The sequence below is a fragment of the Populus nigra genome, chromosome 8, assembly GCF_951802175.1.
Source record: "Populus nigra chromosome 8, ddPopNigr1.1, whole genome shotgun sequence".
NCBI classification, from domain to species: domain Eukaryota; kingdom Viridiplantae; phylum Streptophyta; class Magnoliopsida; order Malpighiales; family Salicaceae; genus Populus; species Populus nigra.
The window spans coordinates 11,051,958-11,066,957 of record NC_084859.1 but is presented as its reverse complement, the minus strand read 5'-3'; the positions used below and the strand labels follow the sequence as shown (position 1 = coordinate 11,066,957).

General features: G+C 29.2%; 1 pseudogene; it reads left to right on the top strand.

Annotated features, from left to right (window-relative positions):
• The first annotated feature begins 1,940 nt into the window (after positions 1-1,940).
• On the top strand, positions 1,941-4,539 carry LOC133700706 (uncharacterized; annotated as a pseudogene).
• Positions 4,540-15,000: the final 10,461 nt, after the last annotated feature.

Here is a 15,000-nt window from a genome sequence, read left to right as displayed (position 1 = left end):
ATGACCTGTGTCACGGGTTTGAAAAATTAGATCAAGTTGACTTCGATTCTTTTTAGGTTTTTTTATTTTTTAATTTCATACCTCAACATTGAGTTGGTTGAAGATTGACATTCGTTATTTTTTTAATTTTTTTTTATTAGGTTATCTCGATCTTATGTCTCAGGTCATGGATTCAGCAGGTTCACTGGGGTTGACTCAGGTCTTTTTTTCTTGTGTTGCTTTTTTTATTTTTATTTTTATTTTTCCCTTCAATATTAGGTTGGTTTGATAATTAAGTTTCATGATTTTATTTAATTTATTTTTCATGAGGTTATCCTGGTCTCACAACTAGGTTATAAATGTGGCATGCTGACTCAGATAGACTCAAGTCAATTTTTTTTTGTTTTTTTTTAATTTCATCATTTAATATTTTATTTGATGGGAAATGATATTTAGATTTTTTTTCATTTTTCTTTCTATGCAATTATCTCATTCTTATTAAATTTTTACTTTGTTGACAAATAAAATCATTAAGACTTTTTAAGAATGTTGCAAAGATATATTGTTATAATATTAACAAGTGTTCATCTTTTACATTAAATTATTATTGATTTTTTTCACTTTTCTTATCGATATTTTTTTTAATCATGTTATTAAATAAATAATTAAATTCTCATATATTTTTTTTCTTTTTAAAAATATTTACATTACCTTGATATTTTTTATATTAAAAATAAATAAACTGACCCGTAATATAGCGTAAACCTCCTATAATCATGGATTTTAAATCCATCTTAATTCAGCTGTGATTAATTATAGTTGATTTTACATCCATCTTTTATTCAACTGTGATTAATTATAGTTAAATTTGGGATCATGAAGAATTATTATTTAATTGATGAGATATTATTTAAACTTTAAATTTAAATGTAGATCAAATAAAAATATTATTTAATTAAGATTATTAATTCATCAACCTTATCCTATAATATATATACAGAACACCACACATAATTACAGTCATTTTTGTCATGGATATTTGATCGATGCTCGAGCTATATCATTAATGTGACCTTATCCATCATCTAACGTACAACAACCAACCAACTATTACTAAGTTTTTGAATATATATATATATATATATATATATATATATATATATATATATATATATATATTAGCTAGACATGGGCAGGCATCAATAGTGTTTGTACAATTAAGGATATTAGTTAGTTGTTGGATCAACCACCACCCGCATGCAATAATTATGAAAGATAGCACACCACACATAATTTATTATTTATAAAGTTAGAAATACGATTTCTTTTTAAAATAATGAAAACTTGAGATGTAAAACACTTAGAATACGAAGATTTTTCTTTTCTTTTCACTTAAATGTGTCTCCATCTTTTATATTGAATTGATTAATTAATATATCTTTATTTCTTTTAGATATAAGAGAGCAAATAATTTAAGTAACGAGCAACATGCATGTATTTGCTAGAATAAACGTCAACATTTTATATGTATTTCAACTACTTTAATCTTGTAATAAATGTATACATTTAATACGTATTTCAACCACTTTAAAACGACCGCATTTAAAGTTGTGGCCTAGCGGTCATAGCAAGGAACTGTTCCCTTTCTTAGCATTCAAGTTCGACTCTCTAATGCACGTCTGTCACGTCGTGGTACACGTAAACTGGTCCAGACATCCCGGGTTATAAAAAAAATATAGACATTTAATACGTCTTTCAACCACTTTAATCTAGAGTGTTCAGTAGGTTCGGGGATTAGTCGTGGTGCACGTAAACTGACCCGGACACCTCGGGTTATATAAAAAAAAAAGTATAGACATTTAATAGTCTTTCAACGACTTTAATCTTCTAATAAATGTAGACATTTAATATATAACCAGATCATTCATCAATGAAATGTTGAAAAGGAATGAAATGTTAAAAAACACCAAGCAAGTAGCAATGGAAGCAAGCAGATCGATCTGGAGAAGTCCTCCAATCAACAACATCAACTGCCGTTTCAGTAAAGATCAAGAAGTTTACGAAAGAGAATCTTTAAAAAATTCATTTTCTGCTAAGTGTCTTGATTGCGTTTTCTTTCAAGTATTCCACGTCAATGTCTTTTTTATGTAAAGAAAGAGTTGGACACGTGTATTGCCAATATCCAATCGTAAAGTTGAGTTGTTGTGCTTAAGCTACTGTGTTTGTTTTATGAAAATAAATATATTCTTGGAAAACAAATTGTTAAAAATGAATTTTTATATTATCTACATTTGAAATATTTTTTTTTTAAGAAATAATGTGCATTGATAGTTGGAGAGCAAGTGATTCGAGACTATATAATCACTGTTTATTTTTTATTTTTGTGTTTAAAATTATATTTAGATGTAATTTAAAAATACATTTAGCTTAAAAAATATTAAATTAATATTTTTTTAGTGTTTTTTTATGATTTTGATGTGTTAATGTTAAAAAAAATTAATATATTTTCAAATAAAAAAAATTTTAAAAATTATTTTCCACCACAACATTATAACAAAACTTAACAAAATAAGTCAACTTGGGGCATTTTTCAACCACAACTTCAGAAGGCCTATTAAGTTCTAAAATAAAATATCAAAATATAATTTATATTACTCTTCCAAAACTAAAAATAAAAATAAAAAAACCAACACTGTGTCAGCTGTTAAAGCTAAGGTGACGGATGATGTTAGGGAAGAAGACAATATTGTCATTGTTGGTGCTAGGATTGCTGGAGTTGCCACTGCAGTGTCTCTTCAAAGGCAAGATCATAGGCCAAACAGTCAAACAACACGCAAGGATGTGCTGGACTAATTGTTTTTATTAATTATTTTGGTTTTCTGAATCATTTTCATCTAGTTTTGAGTTTTGATGGTGTCTCATGGCCTTCCAATACCATTTGATGGTGTCTCATGATAATTGATTGGAGGATATTTTTTAGGGTCGGAGTTTGCTCATCGGTGCTTGAGCAAACAGAATCGCTTAGAACTGGTGGAACCTCACTTACCCCTTTCAAGAATGGATGGAGGAGGAGGGTATATATAGGGTGCAGTTGGAGTCGGGAGTGATCTTAGAAGCCATTAATGGTGTATCTTACAAGGAATTTACTGAACAATTAAGACTTCACCTATGCCTCTGTTATTCGCTCCTGAACTTTTTCATGTGATCAGCTGTGCAGGATGGTGGTGAAGTCAGAAGATGGAAGGGAGCAGCGTTCTTTCAGATTCAAAGTTGAAGATGAGAGGTATTGACTTTGGTGAAAAAAAAGCATGGATTTTCCCTTTTCTTTTAGACTAAAAAAGGAAGTGTTCTTTTTTGTTTTTTCGTAACTTACTTGTGATATGATCTCACGGCCAAGAAGCTCGTGCAGTAGAGAGGAGAATCCTTCTAGAGACTCTTGCCAGTGAGCTTCCATCAGAAGCAGTTCGTTTCTCTTCAGAGAAGAGAGAATGGCAAAATGCTTCTTGAACTTGTGGACGGGACAAGGCTACTTGCAACGGTTAATCAATTTTAGTATTATCTTGAAGTAGTTCGTTTTTTTTTTTTCTAGTTTTTTTTTATATTAGCATATAAAAAATAATAGAAAAAAAATGAAAAATACAGCTGGGCTACACAAATAAACGGTGCCGCATTCATCTAAGATAGAAACATGATTTAGTTTTAAGAAAATAGACACTCTGGTTAGCGCCATCAAAGTTCCTTCTGCCACCAGGTTCTTTTTTCTCTCAACTCTTCCCTGATGTCATTTAGATGATGTGTCCATGGGGTTTTTTGTTCTATGTATCACTTCAAGAATTGCAAAATTCATATTCATGAAAGGTTGCTTCATTTCGTGTATGATTTGGCATTTTCAATGATTTTCTCTACAAGTCCAAAGACCAGCAATCCGTCTGTGTTGAAGAAGCAGGCTAGAGCACTAGTCAAGAACTGGCCATCTGAGCTACTAAATTTAATAGAGATCTAACACCAGGCGAAACAATCAGTAAAACTCCTCCGTGGGTCGCTGGCCGTGGCCAGCCATAAGCCCTCCCCGGTCAACTGGAACGGCAGTGTTAGTTGGAGATGCGTGGCACCCAATGACTCCCAACCTTGGGTAAGGTGCTTCTTGTGCATTGGAGGATGCAGTAGTTCTAGCACGAAAGCTTGGAGGATGCTATGAGGTCATGTGGAATCGAAAGATGGCCTCGTGTCTTTCCATGAATCGTACGAGTCGATCTTGTGGGATCGCTTCTGCAGTGGGAAAACCTGTTGCCTGTTCTATGGGGAACAATATAATCATACCAAAACTAGTTAGGCTCGGTCCAAATTTGGAACACACAAATTTCGATTGCGAGCCTTTACTGCAGACAAACTTCTGAAAGTCCCAAAGCAAGAATGACACTAGGAAGAAAAAGGATTTACCATCACAGATGCCAGCCAAACTTTTTTCTATCTTTCAAAACACACTCTCTCCATTGTAATTCATTGCACAGGTACCCTTGTATACATTTTTTTTAATTATTAACATGATATCTATATCAACTTGCATGCACCTCAATTAATTTCACGGGCCCTAAAATTAACAATCATGTAAACCTATAATGACCCTAAGGTTTATGGAACTCAAACTAGTGACTTCTAGAAAGCAAATATAGAGCCTGATCAATTGAGCTACATCTCTCAAAGTTAGATACCCTTATACACTTCATTTTACATATGATGGTTGCTTTGAGTTTGTAATGTTTACAACATTTAATTCCACCCTTGTTTTGGTGTGCACGTTAAGAAACTGGACTGGTACCCTTGTATACTTTTTTTTTTTAATTATTAACATGGATATCCAAGTTAGCTTACGCGTACTTCGATTAATCTCACGGGCTCTAAAATTAACGACCATGTAAGCTCACAGTAGCTCTAAGATTTATGAAACTCAAACTAGTAACTTCTAAAAAACAAATTTAAAATCTAACCAGTTAAGCTACAGTTCTCAAAATTAGATACCCTTGTACACTTCATTTTACAGATGATGGTTGCTTTGAGTACATAATGTTTACAGCATTTAATTCCAATAGTTACGTTTCCCATCTTATGTCTAGCTCCCTCGTTGCAAGAAGCAGCTCCTCGCAGCTTCAAGGACATACTTCGAATAGGAATAAGCAAGTGAAGAAAGTGTTTGGTAGAAAAAGGGGCAATGAAACAAATAACACAAATAAAAAGTTAAATCACCCCTCTAAAGAAAAACTAATCACATTAGGATCATTCAGACATTTTGGAGGGTCTCGTTAGGTTGTTTTCAGTCATCTTTGCAAAATGATCTCCGAGTTTCCATCCAAAGCCAGGCTTGAAGAAACATATAGCTGCAAGTGTGAGCAGCAAGCACAATTGATGCACGATTGATCATTCACCTCTTCCTAACATTAAGGTTAGCCTTCATAGTATCTGATCCTCAAGGGATGGCCCCTCCAGGATTTTCAAAATTTGATATTATGCCCTATAGAATATATTTTCTAGCATTTGGTCCTTCAACCCTAAGATATTTTACACTCCCATGCTAATATTTTCCCTTTTATAAGAGGACCACACTAAGAAAAGATTGAAATTAGACAAACCAAATGCACCATTAACCCTCCTGAATTATGAGATTGATACCCTAACCTTTTAGTTTTTTTTTTTTTTAATCTCAACCTTGATACAATAGATGTTCTGATGTACACTCCTTATGCTAGGTTTCCATCTATTTGAGGCGCTACACAATATTTGCAGGTCAATAAATTTTTGTACATAACACATTTTATTTAACAACTAATATTACAAAGCTAACAAAACGATTATCAAAGCATCATGCGATTATGGATCGAAATCAGAAAGAGAGATATGTTTATCAAAATGAGGTATAACAAACACAATATCAATTAACAATTTTCTTACTTTCACATATATTTACATGATCGTAACGTATAGTTTTATCGGTTAGAATGAATGAGCTAGGTATCTTAATCCACCATCAGTTTTTTTTCATTAACAAGTACTTTCTTCCTTTCACTGTCACTATTTACTTAAATCATATCCAGTAGATCTTTAGGTTAAATGAATCAGTTATCTTGATCTCTTACTACAGAAGATAAAGGCAGCAAAAATACTTTTTCTTAATCGAAAGAACATCATCAGGATATAATGAGAGAGAATGAACAAAGAAAATTATGAATCTTGAGATACCAATTTCTAAACCTGTCAAGAAAAGAACAAAGAACAAGAAAAGATGGCGACAAAAAGAACGAGAAGGAACATGCTAAATCATTATAAATTGCAAAAAGTAAAATATTATGGTTTTTCTTTTTCTCCTTATGTGCAAAAAGCAATTAGCACTACTATGAAGTCAGCTTTCATAAGGCGGAGAAACCCACCGAAGCAAGTTCTTCACTGCCCCAAGTACATTAAATCCAATTGCTCAACTTATTACCAACGACCAAACTTACACATAAATCAAGAGAAATTTGGAATCCACTTCAGCATTTACAATAACTGTGAGGCTTAAGAAAATCGAACCCAAAAGAGGAAAATGAAGAGTGTAAGCTAGCACACAGCACATTTTCCCAATGGTGCTTCGCTTGTTAGAAAAGTCTACTTTCTCTAAATAGTCCATATTTTGGTATTTGGTATTTGGTATTTGGTGCGACCCTACCATCCCAAAGAAAAGGCCACATTGACAAGATTTTGGTTAGAGCAAACGTGGATAGTATTTGAGATGATTGTCCTGGTCTGTAATGATTCTGGATGGTTACAGCCTACAGGAATCTCGATTTGGAAGACTGGTTTAGGTTTTTGATTAGGGGCAATTAGAGATATGCAACGCAGTAGAGAGACCAAATGCACCATTAAACCAAAAATATTGTATGCATTGAGTTGCATGTAAAGAAAACTGTGTACAATAAGATTAATACAGGCAATATAAAGATGCGATGAAAAAAATTGAGTTGTTTTTGCATTTCACTCACAAACTCGTGTTAATTTTAAAAGAGCTCAGTGATAATGCTTCTGCTCAAGTAATGCGGTGGCCTTTTGGCTAGATGAGAGGTAAATAGGATTGTATTGAAATCCTTGAGCTCAAATTCTGCACCAACCTGCCCCATGAACTTAATTCCATTGAGCATGTGATTGATTCTCAAATCCTTGACTCTGCCAAAACACAATTAGCAGCATGATCAGAAAATGATTTGATTAAAAAGGAATTGCATGATACATGCATACTTTTATCGCTATGTGATTTGTATGCAGCCCTTTAAAAATTTACTATCTATCTCTAACTAAGATCATTTTGTGGAACGCAAATCAGTGGAAAAATTTACAGTCCCTGCACATCCTCGGATAAGAGAAAACTCTATACTGCTCAGTACATAGGATTCTGAAAGAGTTGCAATTACGTAATTATTCAGTGCGATACGAGATTAGGAGATACAGGGTTCGCTAACAAAACAAAAGGGAAAAAAAAGGCCGCCAACAAAAATCTGTGATGCAAGCATTAAGAAATTCTTTTGTAACAAAATATTGTTCAATACCATACAATCTCATCAAGCAAGAAAAGATGAGGCATGAATAAGAGTTGATCATATGAACTCAAACAATAAATTCTGCCCACAAATTCTTAAGATTGTACAGGAAGTTTCCATATCTAAGAAGAAAAAATTATTACAAATGAACTCTTCATTTTATAGTTAGAGATACCATTCTCAGTCTAACAGTAAACTTTAAACCAATTGGTCAGTTAACAAGATACCATCACAGTACATGGGATTGGATGAAAATATTTAGATTGATTGAAGAATTAAACTGCAAATAAAACAATCGATCATTAACCGTGTTGGTTCAGAGAAACGAAGGAACAAAAAATAAACAGGAGAAGAGAGGATTTGAGAACCTAAGGGGGTGGAGAAGAACCAGAGAACGATGGCACAGAGAGCAAGAACGAGAGGGATGACATGGATTGCATTCTCAGCAGATCTGAGACGGGACCTTTCCTTCTTTGCAACGTGAGAAGCTGGATCATAGGTCGGCAGTTCTTGGTGGTCTTTGTCAGTGTTTGTGTTGTTGAACAACTCTTCAGTCACTATGGAACTGCTCGGTGATCTCTGCATCTTGAGAGAGAGAGAGAGAGAGAGATCTTCTTCTTCTTTTTTTAAGGGGGGTGGGTGGGGGGCGTTGAAGTGGATTCCGACTTCCGACGATGCATAATACAGGCCAGTTTAGCATTCTGTTCCAATTTTATTTTTTAAAAATTTCAAAAAAAATTAAAATTTAATTTAATTTTTTTATATTTTTAATGTATTGATATTAAAAATAAATTTTAAAAAATAAAAATATATATTATTTTTAAATATTTTTAAATTAAAAATATTTTAAAAAACAATTTATATTAAACCTATAATCTTGTTAGAAAAAAAAAACACCAATGAATTTATTTTTTAAAACTAAATAAAACATGCTTTTACAAGAATAAGTGATATATATATATATACACACACACTCGAAAGCACACACATGATACAATTAGTTATTAAAAGTTGATCCCACATGCTTTCCTTTTTTTTTTTTTATTTGAAGAAACCTTATTTTCTGAAAAGCATATTTTATGGGTCCAAGTAAATGAGTAAAATCCCGGCTGCTCCAGACTCTTACAAGAGGTGCACACCCTGACTCGAACTCGAGACCCCACATGCTTCCGTTAAGGGTCGAACACAAATTTTTTAAAACATAAGAAGAAAAAAAATATATATATATATATAAATTTAAAAAAAATTCAATATTATTATTAAACTCGATACAACGTTTAAATTCTACCCTATTTTTTTTATTGATATTTAATCAGTGTATCAATCTCACGACCTATATTATAAAATTAAATTAATTTTTTTATTTTATGATGTGATAAAAAAAATATCAAGATTAATTAATTATGAACCCAAGAAAAAAATTCAACAAAAACCTCACATTAAATAATGAATTAATTTTTTATTTATTCAGTTTTTCTAATCTTTAAGCTACTAATGTTTTCAATTTTGCCCTTAAAAATTCTTTTTGTTGACCTAGATTTTTTTTCATTCTCTTTTTTGTTCTTGCAAGTGCCCCAAGTATCAGAATTTATTTCAGGATTTCATGAAATGTTAATTTCACATGGAAAAGTTTATAATTGCTGTAAAATAACAAAATTAAAAGGACAAGGATCATCATTGTTCATCCTCTCACAGTTTGTTCTTCATAAAACACTGCAACACTGCTAGGATTCTTTCTTGGTCCCTCCAATTCATTTTTTTGATCTTTAAGCTGTAAATTCTTTCAATTTGGCCCTTGAAAGTTCTCTTTTTTTTGTTGAACTAGATTTTTTTCATTCTCTTTAGATTTTTGTTTTACACTTGCTCGAGGTGTCAAAAATTATTTTGGGATTTCATAACATGTCAATTCTGCATGGAAAAGTGTAGAATTGTTGCAAAAAAATACAATTAAAAAAATAGATATCAAATTTGACACCGATAGTAATTAGCAGCTATTTTTTCATAATTATTGTTTATTGGAATGTAAATCTACACTTTAATCCCTTAATTTTAAGTTTTTCTAACACTTGGCCCTTCTATTTTTTTTATTTTTTATTTTAATCTCGAACTTCATTTATTTTAGATTTCAGTTCTTGTATCTTAAGAAAAGAGATGAAAAGCAGCTAAAAAATCTCAAAGAGAGAAAGCTTTAGGGTGAGCATATTTTTACCACCAAATACTTCAATTTTGATACATTATGTTTAGATGATAAATTTATGAAGATTAACTAAAAATAATTACAAACCAAAAACTCAAAATAATCACTTTATACAATTCATCTTCAATATATTTTGATTAATCCTTTTAAACATAAACTAGTCAATTTCATGTGGTCATGCAGGTTAGATTAATTTTTTTAATGCAAAAAATAATATGTAGGCTTTGCTAGACATTTTTTTACCGTCATAAAAATGTTAAATTATGAATTGAAAGGTTGTTCATGCATTTAATAAAATAAAATAGAAAATCATAAACTAATCAATGTTAAAAAAATTGTTAACGCTAACTAAATATCAAATTATAAACTTGAGAGATATATGCAAATTAAGATATTTGTTATCACATCGAAGGACACTTTTCAAAATTATTTTATTTAATTATATAGAAATAAAAAAATTTGCAAGAAAATAATAACCTCAATTCTATTGAGACAAAGTAATTTTCCAATATAATTCATGGTTTTCATATTGTTATGTTTTTTTAACAAAGAAATATAGTTTTTGAGATATGTTGTTTATTTAATAAAAATTAAAAGCAATTAGAATAAACAGCAAAAAAATATTGAAAAAAAATTAAATAAGAAAAGGAAAGGTATCTCTTTAATTAAAACTTTTTCGTCTTGTTAATATGCTCTCTTTTTTTAGATTTTTTTCACAAAAATAATTAATTTTAAAAATAATAGCTTATCAAAACCATAAAATAAAGTTTCAAGTGACAAAAAATATGTCTCGATAAATTTGATGCAAATATATTGAAAATCTAAGAATGATATATTGCTCACACCTTGTCGCTTGAAACTTTTTGAAATATTTTTTAACTAACCATACAATGATAAAAGGAATTTTATATGAAAGACAATGAATAAAATCATGAAGGAAAAATATGTACTTGTTTTTGTCAAAATTTTCTTTTCTAATTCATGTAATTTTTCATTATTTGGATGAAATAATGTTTATTTCTAAGCAACATTCCTCATTAAGCAAAAAAATACTAAAATATATTAATGAAAAATATAATGATTTGAACTTTATTTTCGTTGAATGTCCATGACCATAAACTTAAAAAAATAAGTTTGCATTGGAGGTTCACATACAATAATTAACAAAACAATCACTAACATTATAAAAAACAAATTGCTCAAATCTTATTTAAAAAATACCAAATTAAATGGTAATTAATGAAATAATATCTAAGAAATAAATTCAAATAATTTATTACAATGAATTTTGATTAAACTTTAAGAAAAAAATATTAAAAAAAAATAGGAAAATTGTATAAAGAAAGAGCTTTATAATATTACAAAAAAATCATTATAATCTTATTCAAAAATGAATTCAAAATTGTGTAATATTTATTGGAATAACATTGTAAATATAATTTTTATTATTTTATTTCAATCAAATTGCAATTAAAATCTAAGAAAAAAAGATGTTATAAAAAACCCGATATATTTGGGCATGAGTGGACCAATTGTTAGTCTATAATAGATAAAATCAAACTTATGCACATGATCACCTTCCTTTGATTTTCGACCATCAAAGATGGCTAAAAGGTCGGAGTTTGACTTCTAAAACCTAAATAAACTATTTCTAACCTCGAACTATTATCATGCAAAAAAATAAAAAAATAACCTAAAAAAATTATAATGTTTGATTTGCTTTTTACAATAAAATAAATGGTCAAAAACATTTTAATTGAACTTTTCTCAAGAAATAGAATTAATTGACATCAATAGTAGCATTTTTATCATTAAAATATGGTCAATTGACCATTTTATAAATCCTCTTCCATTTCCTAACAAGTTTCTCTTTCCTCTCTCAAACTCATAAACTAAAACATAAACAAAATGAAATTTTATATCAAAACTAAAAATGCTAAAACTAAAAGGATCAAAGAAAAAGTTAATGGAAAATGTGTTCCTTTTTGGCTAAAAAGAGCTTCTTTTTCTAGGCTAGACTAAATCATATTTTTTCCACTTGAGTTTGAGATAGAACACACTTATTTTTTTTATTTCTTAATTTGATTCTTAGTATTTTAATTGTATATTTATGGTACAAATTAAAACCATATCTAATTAAATTGATTTCCAATCTAGTTTTAAAACCTCAACAATACCATTATTACTCCATAATATGCAAAGAAAAAAATTCATAAACTCATAAAACACCAAAAACAATATACGGGAGGATGAAGTAAAACAAAAATTAATAACTAAAATGAAAAATAAAACCACTATTAAAATTTAATATGAATGGTGAGAGAAACGAAAATACATGGCATCATGGTAAAACAAGAATTAGTTTTTTTTTTAATTGTAATGTTAGTTTTCTTCAGTGTTTCTCTTTATTAACAAAATATTAAAATGCATAGGGAAATCATTGTGCATATATTCACGTAACACTATTCACTTCAACAATGAAATTGTGTTTTTTTTCCTTGGTTGAGATAATTTGAATGCCTTGGTTTGAGGGTAATTCAGTATTTTCTAATTGCTCGTCAGTCATTAAAAGATTGTACAAGGATGCATGCATCATTTTAACTTTTTTACAATAGCAAAATTACTGATTCAAGTAAAAAAAAATAGAACTATTGACCATGGGTATTTTTATCATTTCATTTTAAAAAAACAGTGAAAATATATTTTTGTCATTGAAATTGAAAAAAATTACGCCATGTGTCTAGGGATATTTTCATCATTCCACGTAGGTTTTCTTTATTTATTCCAAATTCATTGAGGGTATCTTAGTCTTTTTAACTTGATTAATAAACTTTTTAATGCAAAAAGTTGTTGACGCTTGCTTTCCAAGCATCAGAGCGTGAGAGGCATCTGCACCTTTTAGATGTCACGTGTGGTGCTTTTCAGTGGCCAAACTTACTATTTTATCATGTATTTGAAAATGTTGTTGTGTCATCTCCCTTCTAGTGTAAGTGTCGGAGGCAGATGAGTCTATTTGTTTTTGTTGGTTATTTTTTTTTTATTTTCTCTCTCCTCTCCTGAGAAGTAAATGTTGGTGCTCTTTGTTCTTGGTGTTTCAATCCTTGTTCCTTTTATTTCTATTTTTTTGTCCCTTTTATAAAAGTTCGATCTGTTTTCAATTTAAGCATTCAATTATAATTTGTTATATATTAATTTTTCAATTCAGTTCTTATTCTTTTATTTTTTTTAAATTTTTTCCTTGGCCATTTTGTTAAAGTTTATTTAATTTTCAATTTCATCATTTTGTTATTTTTTTTTCAATTTGATCCCCATTCTTTTTATTGTGTTTCTTTATGTTAAAATTATTTCTATTTTCAATTTAACACTCCAATAAAAAATTTTTGATTGCCCTCTAATTTATTTCTTATTTTTAATTTCATCCACATTCTTTTAGCTATATTTTTGTAGATCCTTTTGTGTAATCGAATTTTTTCTTCATTTTTATCTTTTAGCGTTTGATTTACTGGATATTAAGTTTTATGGTTTTTCCATTTATATATTTTTAGTTTAATGACCCAGATCATGAGTATGAAATATTAAAATGGATCAACATCCTTTTTGTTGGATCATTTTATTTTCTAATTTCATCATTTGATGTTAATTTTTTTTTTTATTCTAATTTTTATTTTTATTTTAATCGATGCCCTTTTAATATTTTAGGGAATTTTTTTAGGGAATTATTTTTAATCTTATTTTCTAACATTGGATTTAATGGGTAATGAATTTTATAATTTATTTTTTATGAAGTTATTATAGTTTTATAATTCGAGTTGTGAGTTTGATTTACCTTTTTAGTTGATTTACTGGAAATTTATTTTGACATTATTTTATTTTTTAATATTAGATTAATTAGATTATTTATTTATTTTTTAAAAAATCATTTTAAATAAATTCTTTTTCAAACTTTAAGGTAATACCGCGTTCGGGGGCCGAAGGCAAGGATCTATTGTAACCATGTGGTGTTAAATACTCGATTGGACATGTGGTAAATGCATGCAGTTCTCGGGCACCTCAAACCGTACAATTAACAATTATTCTAGAACTACGTAAAGCCTGCCATTTTAGACCGAAAGAAGAAACTTGACCAATTTTGCCTTACCAGGATTAATAACAAAAAAAATATCTTCCATTTCTTTTTTCTCTTTGACCTTGTGTTAAAAATAAATTATGTTTGACGACCTTCTGTGCACTACACGCGCTTCATATGCACGTGAGCAATGACTTGGATGATAGATCGGTTGCTGTGGTGTGAAAGGCATGGCTGGCGCGTTCACGTAGATTCTACGAAAGAAGCTAGGAAACAACTAGGAAAACACAAAAGAAAGAAAACTCCGTTTCGCTAACCTTTATGTTGATAGGTTTTTTGTTTTAATGTTTTAAAAATAATTTTTATTTTTTTATTTTAAATTAATATTTTTAGATCTCTTCGTATCATTTTGATATACTAATATTAAAAAAAAAATAAAAAAAAAAATATTACTTTAATTTATTTTCGAGCAAAAAATATTTTGAAAAATATTATCTGCTACTATACTCTTAAATACTTTTTTTTTGAGATATTTGATTGACCAAGACCATAAATGTAGCTTCTTCGATTCAAACTAGTTATTTAAAAAAAATTACAATGAAATTATATTAAGATAAATACCTGAAAAACAAGTTTCAATAAAAATACATTGAAAAATATGTTTTGATATTTAATATGCAATCAAAAGAAAATAGAAAAATAATTAATCTAAGAAATTTTATAAAATATTTACAATAAGAAATAGAAAATATATAAAAATTGTACTTTTACCGAATATTCATGATCACAAACTTTAAAAACAATTTGTATATACAAGGTTCATATATGATAATCAATGAAATGATTTCTAATATTATAAAAAAAAAAACATGTTATGATCTTATTTTAAAACAAGTGTAAAATTAAATAGTTTTTAATAAAATAATATTTTATTTATAATAAATTCTAACTAAAATTTAAGAAAAACATTTTAAAAATATTAATGGGATGGATAAAAAGAGGCATGCACACATGATCTAATATGTTCCAGGGGCATGCCCGGGCGCCTAATCTTCTTGTTCAATATCTTTTGTTTAATAGGGTAAATGACAAGTATTTTAAAAATAAATAAATGATAAGTTATTTATCGGTAAAGTTTTTTTACCATTATAGTAAATTGAAAAATCAAGATCCAAGTTGTTGGATTTCAAAAT